The 12,500-nt window shown below is 40.5% G+C and overlaps 1 long non-coding RNA gene across 1 annotated transcript in view; it reads left to right on the top strand.

Moving 5' to 3' along the window:
- Positions 1-12,500, top strand: part of LOC137621205 (uncharacterized) — a 378,775-nt gene that overhangs the window by 53,236 nt on the left and 313,039 nt on the right. The window contains exon 2 of the long non-coding RNA XR_011040175.1: positions 11,701-11,749. This is a non-coding gene — a long non-coding RNA (uncharacterized lncRNA). The remainder of the gene's footprint in view (positions 1-11,700; positions 11,750-12,500) is intronic.

Here is a 12,500-nt window from a genome sequence, read left to right as displayed (position 1 = left end):
GAATTGTTATTCCTGTCACCCATGACGGGGCCAGTATAGGAAGCTAGGCCTCTCTTGATTTACAGCCGAAAGTAGGAGGCATACTTGCCGCCACCTTTCTCCTCTGTAAAATATAAGACCCTTTCCCTCTCCCTTCTGTCCTTTAGTGCCAGCTTAGCCTTCACAAATGTCCTTTGGACGGTATTCTACAATCATCCCCGCTTGCCGGGCTGACTGGGTTACCGGCTGGGTTCCTACAAACGGCGGTTAGGTTACCGCCTCAACCATCCCCCTAACGGATGCAAAGCTTCGGGAAAGGTTGAGACGGCCCTGACGGCTGCTAGTGGGAAACCCATTATAATGTTGAGAATTCTTCAGTCTTCTCTTGGGCTTGCCACCCACAGACCTTGTAACGGGCAGTACAGCCGGCAACAGAATTTGTGGCTGGATGGAAGCTAGAATCAAGGTATTCCTCCCCTTCCATTTGAATTCTCATTCTGGGAAGAAGGCTGTAGAAGGCAATAGCCCCTACACTCCCAATTATTGTACTAAACTATAATAATACGGAAGTCCTTCTCCCCATTCTTTCTCTCTCCCTATCAGCTAGTGCCGCCAGGTACTAGCCTAACCCGGTAGTATACTGGTAAAACTACAGCATAAGGAAATACAGTAGCCAGTATTCCTGCTGTATAACATACAGCAGTTAGAAAACTACAGTATATAATGATACCGTAGTATAAAATTTCCAACATACTCTGTGCATCCTTTCACAGTATATTGTTGAGACCGATTAAGATGTTGAGGTGAAGTATTCCTTCAACATCCTGATGAATCCTAGATCATTGGGACACCAATTATTACAATACAGTATTGATATTCTACAAATGGAGGAGTTAGTTTAAATATTCACTGACTCCCGCTCTACGTACAAGAGTTATTCCACTCTGTGTTTTCCTTAATAAGGAAATTGAAAATATTAATATTGTAGGAGGTCACAGCAATTGCCTGGAGAGGAAACACAGATATGTGTTTTTCCTATTTCTTTTCTAGCTTACTATCCTAGGCTATTATAAATAATAGTAAGTAATACTATTTTTAAGCATGTGTATTTTTATCAATGATATAAAATCCTTATACTCATTTCACACTTTCTTTCCTTACAGGAGGAGCCTATTATTATTATTATTATTATTACTATCCAAGCTACAACCCTAATTGGAAAAGCAAGATGCTATAAGCCTAGGGGCTCCAATAGGGAAAAATAGCCCAGTGAGGAAAGGAAATTAGGAAATAAATAACTGAAGAGAACAAATTAACAATAAATCATTCTAAAAAAAGTAATGCCAAAAGAGATATGTCATATATAAACTATTAACAACGTCATCAAACAAATATGTCATATATAAACTATAAAAAGACTCATGTCCGCCTGGTCAACAAAAAAGCATTTGCTCCAACTTTGAACTTTTGAAGTTCTACTGATTCAATAACCCGATTAGGAAGATCATTCCACAACTTGGTAACAGCTGGAATAAAACTTCTAGAGTACTGTGTAGTATTGAATCTTATGATGGAGAAGGCCTGGCTATTAGAATTAACTGCCTGCCTAGTATTACGAACAGGATAGAATTGTCCAGGGAGATCTGAATGTAAAGGATGGTCAGGGTTATGAAAAATCTTATGCAACATGCATAATGAACTAATTGAACGACGGTGCCAGAGATTAATATCTAGATCAGGAATAAGAAATTTAATAGACCGTAAGTTTCTGTCCAACAAATTAAGATGAGAATCAGCAGCTGAAGACCAGATAGGAGAACAATACTCAAAACAAGGTAGAATAAAAGAATTAAAACACTTCTTCAGAATAGATTGGTCACCGAATATCTTAAAAGACTTTCTCAATAAGCCAATTTTTTGTGCAATTGAAGAAGACACAGACCTTATGTTTCTCAAAAGTAAATTTGCTGTCGAGAATCACACCTAAAATTTTGAAAGAGTCATACAAATTTAAAGAAACATAATCAATACTGAGATCCGGATGTTGAGGAGCCACCGTCCTTGACCTACTTACAATCATACTTTGAGTTTTGTTAGGATTGAACTTCATACCCCATAATTTGCACCATGCACTAATTTTAGCTAAATCTCTATTAAGGGATTCTCCAACCCCAGATCTACATTCTGGGGATGGAATTGATGCAAAGAGAGTAGCATCATCTGCATATGCAACAAGCTTATTTTCTAGGCCAAACCACATGTCATGTGTATATAGTATGAAAAGTAATGGGCCAAGAACACTACCCTGTGGAACACCAGATATCACATTCCTATACTCACTATGGTGCCCATCAACAACAACTCTTTGAGATCTACTACTTAAAAAATCAATAATAATGCTAAGAAACGACCCACCCACTCCCAACTGTTTCAGTTTGAAAACAAGGGCCTCATGATTAACACGGTCAAAGGCAGCACTAAAATCAAGGCCAATCATACGAACTTCCCGACCACAATCAAGGGATTTCTGTACTGCATTGGAGATTGTAAGAAGGGCATCACATGCCCCAAGGCCTTTACGAAAACCAAATTGCAAACTAGGGAATAGATGATTACCTTCAGCAAACCTATTAAGACGTTTTGCCAAAAGACGTTCAAAAACTTTAGATAATATGGGAGTTATGGAAATTGGGCGGTAATCAGTGGGACTTGAGCTACCACAAACACATTTACATAGAGGAGTAACATTACCAATTCTAAGTTGAAGTGTGCAGTATTGTTATGCAACCACAAGAATAAAGACTTTTGGGGGCACACGATGTGCAGGTCTCATGTCCCCTGCTCCATCGTAACTGAAACCTTGAGGTATTGGGACCCGAAGGGTTATACCGTCTGCTCGGCTCTGATGACCGAGGGATTTGGTGAAGATATCCCTGAGACTACGGAGTCAAGGGATACAACAAGAGAAACTCTTCGGAGGTGGGTAAGAGGGTTCCAAAAGAACTCTCCGGGATCTTACCCACCTAATGAAACTATGAGATGCCTTCTGTTCCCTAAGGCCCAATCCGACGTGGTTGTGCCCCAGGTACAGGTCAAGCTTCCCTTCATCCAGCTGACGATAGAGGCGGACATCAATAAGGCACTCAAAGGCATGGACATCCACCAGGAACGGATGTCGGAGGTTTCTACCGACACCGAAAAGGACCTTCTTCAAGAAGATCCTGAAGAAGAGGTGGCTCAACCACCCACGGAGGAAGAAGGATCCGTATCTATGATAACTGAAGACCGTCGGTTTTCTGTGACGGCATATCAACCCGTGTCGTCAACTTCGTCAGCCCCAACTCCCCATCCTGATCCGCTGATAGCCAGGAGCGAAGCGCTCTTAGAGCAAATTCAACAGATGATGGCAGTGTTTTGCAAGGAACAACAGGAGATGAAGCAAGATCTCAAAGAGACGAAGGAGGAAGTAAGAGAAGTGAAACGCCCGGGCGCTTTCAAAGGCTTTCCTAAGCCTATTAAGGTCTCTGACTTACCTAAACGCTCCGAAACCAACCCCTGGAGGTATGCGGACTATATGCCCATGATGGATGGGAAGCTTTACATCTCCGAGAAGTTGGGGGCCAAACCCCTTGAAGATCTCCAAATCTGTCCTAACCTATCGGCATACCCAGATTGTTACGTGAGACTGCGGGATGAACCAGTATTTTGTGAGGAGACGGAACTAAAAGAGGTCATGATCTTTGAGCATGACAAGGCGCAGACTCTCCTGTCCAAGACCCTAAAGAGAGCCAGTTACACCAACTCCAAGATTTCAGCTTTGAGCAAGAAGCATCCTACCTTCATTGCTTCTTCCTCCAGAGCTTTCCCCTTTTCGGCTAAAGCTCTCGACTGTGTGTTGAAAGCAGTTGACGCGGGCAAACCATGCCCAGTGCTAGAGGAATGCAGACTATTATCTCTGGCCATGCCTACCTGCGAGAAGGAATAGAACGAGGTTCATCTAACCTTCTCAGTCTCTAAACTGGATCAGGAGATACCAGGTCAACAGTTCAATGAGAATCTTCCAAAACTGCCAGAGCATCTTTTGAGAAAGGAACAGGAGACAAAAGAGACTAGCCACTTCTTTGTCTCTTCAGAACTGTATGGAAATGTGTGCAGGCCTTTCCAATACCCCAGATATGTACATGGTCCTAGCCAAGACTCACATGGGTACCCTTGTCAAGGACATGTATGCCTTCATCAGGTCCATCAACGGTCAAACACGAGCCCAGGAAGCTGATCACTTCATGTATCTGGGGCAAGTACCTCTTCCCAAAAGAAGTGGTTCAGGAGGTCATCGCAAAAGCCGCCACGGAAAATAAGAACCTTCTCCAGAAGTGGGGCATGTCTTCCAAGAGGAAATCATCTTCAGACTCTGGTCCCCAACCGAAAAACAGGAAGACAAAGAAGCCCTGCAGGCCTGTACAGCCTCCAACCATGACCATGACCACAGTGCCCCAAATGGTAGCTTAGCCGCAAACCACCTTCCAGATGGTGCTCCAGCAGCTAGTAGCTCAATCGCCGGTGTTCAATCCAGGCTTTAAGAGGCACACAACTACCTTTCACCCCAAAGGTAGAGGCTCAAGAAGAGGCTCCTCAAGAAACCCCTCAAGGAGTGGATTAGGACGTGGTCATGGAAGTAAATCCTCAGAAACATCTCAGCAATGAGATGCTCCAGGTAGGAGGAAGACTCTTCCACTTTCGGGATCATTGGACCTGCGATCCCTGGGCCAACAGCCTAATCAAGAATGGACTCGGTTGGAAATAGAACAAATTTCCACCGCCTTTTCCTCAATTCTTCCAACACTCCACCCCCTTATTGGAAGAATATACCTCAGAACTCTTGAACAAAAAGGTAATAAGGAAAACAAATTCCATCAAATTCCAGGGAAGGCTGTTTTGTGTTCCCAAGAAGGACTTGGACAAACTTAGTCATTCTAGACTTATCTCCACTCAACAAGTTTATCGAGAACAACAAGTTCCGGATGCTTACCTTACAGCACATAAGGACCCTGTTACCGAGAGGGGCGTACAGTCTCAATAGACCTGGCAGACGCCTATTGGCACCTTTCAGTCAGCCGCCCCCTCTCCTCCTACATAGGATTCAGGCTACAGAAGACAATATATGCCTTCACAGCCATGCCCTTCGGGCTAAACATAGCCCCAAGGATATTCACGAAACTTGCGGATACAGTCGTCCAGCAGCTGCGCTTAGAAGGCATTCAGGTAGCGGCATACCTGGACGAGTGGCTGGTGTGGGCAGCATCCAAGACTGCTTCTCTACAGGCAGCCACAAAGGTGATTCAGTTCCTAGAACCCCTAGGCTTCAAGATCAACCACAAGAAGTCTCGCTTTTCTCCAGTTTCAATGGTTAGGAATCCATTAGAACTCGCAGTCACATCGTCTCTACATTCCACTGAAGAAGAGGAGGGAGATAGCGGGATCTGTCAAGAGACTACTGAAACTCAAGAAGATTTCAAGACGCCAACAGGAAAGAGTACTTGGCTCTCTCCAGTTTGCAGCAGTGACAGGCCCAGTGCTAAAAGCACAACTAAAAGATGCGTCAGGAGTCTGGATAAGATGCGCATCAAATGCTCGAAGAGATCAACAAAGATTGACACCGACCCTACCGCGAATGCTCCTAAGGCCGTGGTCAACAGTCAAGAGCCTGATAAGAACAATTCCCTTACAACCACCTCAACCTTCAGTGATAATTCACACAGATGCCTCCCTGGAAGGATGGGGAGGCCACTCCCATCAAAGGAAAGTGCAGGGGAATTGGTCGCACCAGTTCAAAACCTTCCACATCAACATCACAAGCTATGGCAGTCTTCCTAACATTGAAGAAACTATCCCCTCGCAGATTAGCCCACATCAGACTGGTCTTGGACAGCGAGGTGATAGTGAAATGTCTGAACTGACAAGGTTCGAGATCACCTCACATCAATCATGTGATGTTAGCCATCTTCTGCCTGGCAAGGAAGAAGAGATGGCACTTATCAGCAGTTCACCTGCAAGGGTTCCGCAATGTGACGGCGGATGCTCTATCCAGGCGAAAGCCGATAGAGTCAGAATGGTCCCTAGGCGCAGACTCATTCCCCTTCATCTTGGAAAAAGTCCCAGAACTGCAGATCAACCTCTTCGCAACGAGCGACAAGAAGAAACTACCTCGATATGTAGCCCCTTACGAGGATCCTCAGGCAGAAGCGATAGACGCCATGTCTCTCGATTGGAACAGATGGAATCACATCTATCTGTTCCCACCAACCAACTTCCTGCTGAAGGGCCTCAACAAGCTAAGATCCTTCAGAGGAACAGCAGCAGTAGTGGCCCCCAAATGGCCTAGAAGCAATTGGTTCCCTCTAGTTCTAGAACTGAAACTGAAGCTGTTCCCTCTTCCGAACCCAGTTCTATCCCAACTGGTTCAGAAGTCGACTGTCTACGCTTCATACTTGAGAACCAAAAACCTACATCTCATGATGGACCAAGAGGAGTGTCAGCAAGAACACCATCTCAGCGTGGATTCGCAGGGTCATTGACCATGCACTGAATCCAGACCCTCCTCTGTCACGTCACCCCAGAGCTCATGATGTCAGGGGCATAGCTACATCCATGGCCCTCAAAAGCAACTACTCAGTGACCCAGGTTCTTCAAGCTGGGGTGTGGAAACGTCAAAACACTTTCACATCCCACTACCTGCAAGACGTGACCCACAGGAGACTCGATATGTTTTCTTTCGGTCCTGTGGTGGCTGCACAACAGCTGGTTTAAAACCTCAAGCTCCTTATTGGACAAGTAGCAGAAGATTGAGGGTATTGTTACCCAGTTTTAGTCTGCATGAGTGAAAAGGTTTGATTGACCCTTATTCTTTTCTTCATTCTCCCCTCTCTTGGGGAAAGCAGCATCCTGGGTTCTCTGCATAGCTGACCTCAAACCACTGCAGGTAAACCATGCCCCCTTGTGTACCTAGTATTAAGATTGATATTGTTGCGTCCCCATACCCTGTCGAGGTGGTATTGGGAAAGTCCTAGTGCACAGTGTTTCCATCTAAAAAACTCGTAATAACTTTACCAGGACAAGTCACATTTCTACATACCTCAACACACAGCTTGCGTAGGCCGCAAACCTTGCGTAGCGAGGTTTTAGCGAGGCGCAGGGACCTCTTATTCCTTGAGTGCTAACACACTCAGATAAGGAGCCCCCCAGTAAAGCCAAAAAGTCAGATTGGCTGGGACGTCCACCCTTCCTAATGGGTGAGTCACCCCTATTAGATTGCGTGGTTTGTATTCCAGTTATGGAGCAAATGGCAAATTCGTAGATTATTTGTTTTTTCCCTAACTATACAAACCTTAGCTATTTAACCAAACTTGCCCGCCAGCCCTATCCCCCTTGAAGTCCTACCTCCAAGCAGAGTGAGCTCTATCACAGGTGTGTGAGGGGGAGCGGTAGCAAGCTACCCTCCCTACCCCTGCTAACTAGTGGTGTGGGTAGTTAAACCTCATTAAAAATTAATGACTCGTCATTTCAGCTACCCCGAAAGTAATACCCATATTAAATAGCCAAGGTTTGTATAGTTAGGAAAAATACAAATTATCTACGTATTTGTAGTATTTCAGCAATTCCAACCCTAGGTTTAGTTCCTTCCTGACTTCGAGTCTTCATCTGGTAACCAATGATCAGGCTGCTTTTGTGTTTTGTGAGAATGTTAAGTCACTACTTAAATGAACTTCAGGAGCCTGCTCACAGATTAAGCACCTGTAGGTCAGCATGGTCCGGGTGAAGAAGAGGGTGACGAGGAACACTTTCTCCTTGTGTATCAGGCAGATCATTGAACATGTACTTTTACTAACAATACAAACCTTCAGTTGGAATCAAAGTAAAGGAGGTGTGAGTGAGGTTGGGGAGGCTGTGCTTCTCTCTGCTAACACTGGTAACAACCGTAATAGTTGTTGACTCCTCGTTAAAAGTATTTATTGTTATATGCCAGGTAGAGATTTCTTCTCCTATTTGTTCCTACACTTGATACAAACCCTCATTCTTTACTATAGGAGATATTCTAGCGCGAGCTGGAAAATACAGCAGAAAAACCTTAACAAGGTTGTTAACGACCGGGCAGGTAATTACCCACCTGTTAGTGATTTGGGGGGGGGGTGGTCGCCGGTTGGTAGCTGCTGTTTACCTTCAGTCGAATTCTAGCCGTCGCATTGGTAACACCGCTGCTCCTGCTTTTATTTGACTGGCAGACTAGCCAGTTTTTTTTATTAATCCTTTTTCTTTTTCTTTGTTAGATGTGATGTCCTCTATTATGAAGTAGTGTTCCGGGCACCTTTATGTCACCGCTGGAGATGGATCCTCTTTCCCTATGCACTGGCTACAGAGGTCATAGGTGTTCTGAGGCTCCCCCTGCCAAGTATGTAGAAGTGGACATCGCAGTACCTCCTCCTCCTCCTCCTCCTCCTCCTCCTCCTCCTCCTCCTCTTCATCGTCCTCGCCCTCTTCGTAGGCTAGGAGGGAGAGCAAGAAGAGGAAAAGGAGGGCTCGCACTCCTTCGCCCAGACGTTCTCGTCGGAGACACAGGCGACATAGGAAGAGAGATAATCGTTCTCGCTCTTCCTCGCCTTCTATCTCTTCACAAGATGTCTCGCCGCAAGACTATAAGCGCTCTCGTCCCTGCACTCACTACAAGTTTTATCCCTATCACACCGTTGACCTCGGCAGTATGGACATAAGGAGTGAGGGTCGGTCTCGACCGCCGACATGAACGTTCCACAAGGGCGGTCGGGAAGTTAAGGGCACTTCCGCATGATAGAGAGAGGCCAACTTCCAAGCACACAAGCTGTAAGAAAAAGCAAACAAATTATGGGCGTCAAAAATGCGAGGGTGAGACAGACAGGTCTGATCATCACCCGAGCCAAAAGTGAAGTGAATCAATTCACCGGTGTGTGAGGGGGGGAGGGGTAGCAATCCACCCCTCCCCTACCCCCTCGCTAAAGAGACTAGAGAGAAAGATTGATGAAACGCTGAGAGATGAACAAGTAGCATTTAGAAAATGTGGAAGTTATACTGGCCAAATTTTCATTTTAAGACACAAGGTACAGCAATGTGTAGAATATAGCAACTCACGTTTGATGACATTTGTGGGCTATGAAGAAGCCTTCGATAGTGTGCACCGCCCAATATTTTGGAGAGTCCTGCATTATTATGGTGTTAGCCTTTATTATGCAACTCTGATTGAGTATGTTCATGAGCATAGCAAGTGCAAAGGTGATGTCAATGGAGTCCTATTAAGTGAATTTCCTGTGAACAGTGGAGTACTTAAAGGGAATGGGTTGTCACCTATGTTGTTTATCCTCCTCATGGTTTTTATAATGCATGGAACAGTTTGGGGATGGTGGAGAAGTATTTGACTGGAATGGTAACGGAAATTAGCTGACCTAGAGTATGCTAATGATACCCTACAGGACTTGCAAAGCTTGCTTACCAGAATACATGAAATATCACATGAGGTAGGCTCAAGATAAATAGAAGAAAGACAAATATGATTAGAACGGAATATGGAATGGAAGATCAAATATCATTGGAAGGAGAAAGGATTAATGAGCTAGAATCATTTAGATATTTAGGAACTGTGATTTTTAATACAGAATATTTAGAATTGAGTTTATTGAAAGATTGAAAGAACCAAACCAGTCAAGGGCTAGGTTAAGTAAGATCTGGAAATCAATTCGCCTGAAATTGCATAAATAATCAGGCTATATATCAGTTTCAGTGATATCTTTGTTACTGTATGGACATGAGTCGTGGTATGATAATGAAACAATATCATACAAATTTTGTAGATTTGAGAACAAAGCAATCAGAATAATATTGGGAGTTATATGTTACTACAGTATTAGAAATTAAAGTATAAGAGAGATTATTCGAGTGCCTTTTGTGGATGAGATCATGATGAGGGGCAGATGGAGATGTTTTGGGCATGCTCCTCGCACTCCCCAAGAGAGATTAGGTCATCAAAATTTCAATTGGGCTCCACAAGTTACTAGAAGAGTTGGAAGACCCAGGTCTACATGGCTGAGGATTATGAATATGTATGTATGTATATATATATATATATATATATATATATATATATATATATATATATATATATATATATATATATATATATATATATATATATATGTATGTGTGTGTATGTATGTATGTATGTATGTATAGCATATTATGTAGGTTTGTGTTCGTGTATGTACAGTATATATATATATATATATATATATATATATATATATATATATATATATATATATATATATATATATATATATATATATATATATATATATATGTGTGTGTGTTTGCTGAGAATCAAATTAATTTTCACAAATAATAGCAAAGAAACGTATATATTAATTTTTTGATGGCTAAGATTTTTGTAAAGTATTGTTGAAATTAATCTGATATGAAACACCCATAATTCTCAAATCGGCATTATTATAACTAGAGAAATTTTCTCTATTCAATGAATTTATTTGTATGAGTATCCCGAAAAGCATTAAGGAAATTGGTGCTTTTGTGATTACACTATTCGTAAAGAACTCTCCTAAGTGAAATGTGAATGGTCTCGTGTAATTTGATTTAATATTGTTATTTGCCTATGTGTAATTATGTTTAGAGTCCCATTAGATAGATATAAACGGGTAAAATGCATGGAAAACATGGTATTTTGCACTTTTGTTTATTATGAGTACCAAAAAGTTTGCGTTAACCCTACAGATCATCATGGAAGCCTATAAAGCGTGTCAAATGCTATGGCAAAATAGTCCATCAACTCAAATTGAAAATAATAGGTTCATTATGGTTGAATGCAGTTTCCGGATATGTCAATTAATTCATAATTTGTGTATTGAATAGGAGTAATTGGTGAAGTAATGAACTGTTGTTTTGACCTTGTTTATCTTATATTCGTAGGATAGGAAAACAGAGAACGGAAAGGCATCATAAGACTACCAGAGATTGGTTAACACTAACACATACTATCATGTGTGTATGAAGCTACCCTTATTGTTTAATAAAACACATTTGCTTGCGTCACATTGAAAAACAAGGTGTGTGTAAAGAAAACCTTTAGCAACAAAGCATGAATTCGTATTTAAAGGCCGCTCATGAATGGGAGAGGCAAGGGACAGTGACATGCCCTAACAAGCAGGATAATGCCCTAGCCACCTAGATATTGACCATACACACACACACACATATATAAATATATATATATATATATATATATATATATATATATATATATATATATATATATATATATATATATATATATATACATATATATATATATATATAAGATAAAAGTTATTAAAAAACATTTCGTATCGTTTTCTAGGTTCATGTGATTTATTTTCTCCATTTGCAGTGGCTGAAGGACCCATACACTCCCGAAAGTATATTACCGGATATATCTGTATTTATTAGAAATTATAAGGTAAAATGAATAAGTGATTGAGAAGATGAAATGAGTAATGAGGAAATTCGATATTTTTTACTTCATTTTACTTTTAGGATATTTCAACCATTTTTTCGTTCGCATCCTTTCTTTTAGAATTGTATCGTATTTTTTTTTTGCTGTAAACTATTTTCAGAATTCTTTTAATGTTCATTCTTAATATTCCACAGGTGCCTCAGACGTTTTGGGTGAGGGAAGATTGGATCTATGAAGTTAAAGGTAAGCTGCTTCTTGGTATTATGTAATAAACACAATATATATGTATGTATAAATTACATACTCGTATATAAATAGTATATGTGTATATAAGTAAGTGTATATATATATATACATATATATATATGTTATATGTTTATTATATTTATATATTCTCTCTCTCTCTCTCTCTCTCTCTCTCTCTCTCTCTCTCTCTCTCTCTCTCTCTCTCTCTATATATATATATATATATATATATATGTATATATATATATATATATATATATATATATATATATATATATATATATATATATATATATATATATATATATATGTATATATATATATATATATATATATATATATATATATATATATATATATATATATATATATATATATATATGTATATATATATATATATATATATATATATATATATATATATAGGTATATATATATATATATATATATATATATATATATATATATATATATATATATATATATATGTATAGTGTGTATGTATGTGTGCGATATGTATAGAGAGAAACCTACATTATACTTGCTCAATGTAATCACTCTTGTATATAAAGAATGAATGTTCTTTGCTCTGCATTTCTAGAAAATTCATATCCTTTCATTTGCTATTCCTGGTTATGTATTTTATCTATTCTAAAAGAGGAATAAACGGAGAAATTTGTCCTATTATTTCATCTCCACTATATTTGTCTATTGTTTCTGTTATTTACTACCGTTTTGCGAAACAAGT

Source organism: Palaemon carinicauda, chromosome 27 (genome assembly GCF_036898095.1).
Source record: "Palaemon carinicauda isolate YSFRI2023 chromosome 27, ASM3689809v2, whole genome shotgun sequence".
In the NCBI taxonomy this organism is placed as follows: Eukaryota; Metazoa; Arthropoda; class Malacostraca; order Decapoda; family Palaemonidae; genus Palaemon; species Palaemon carinicauda.
This window is presented reverse-complemented; position numbering and strand designations above follow the sequence as displayed.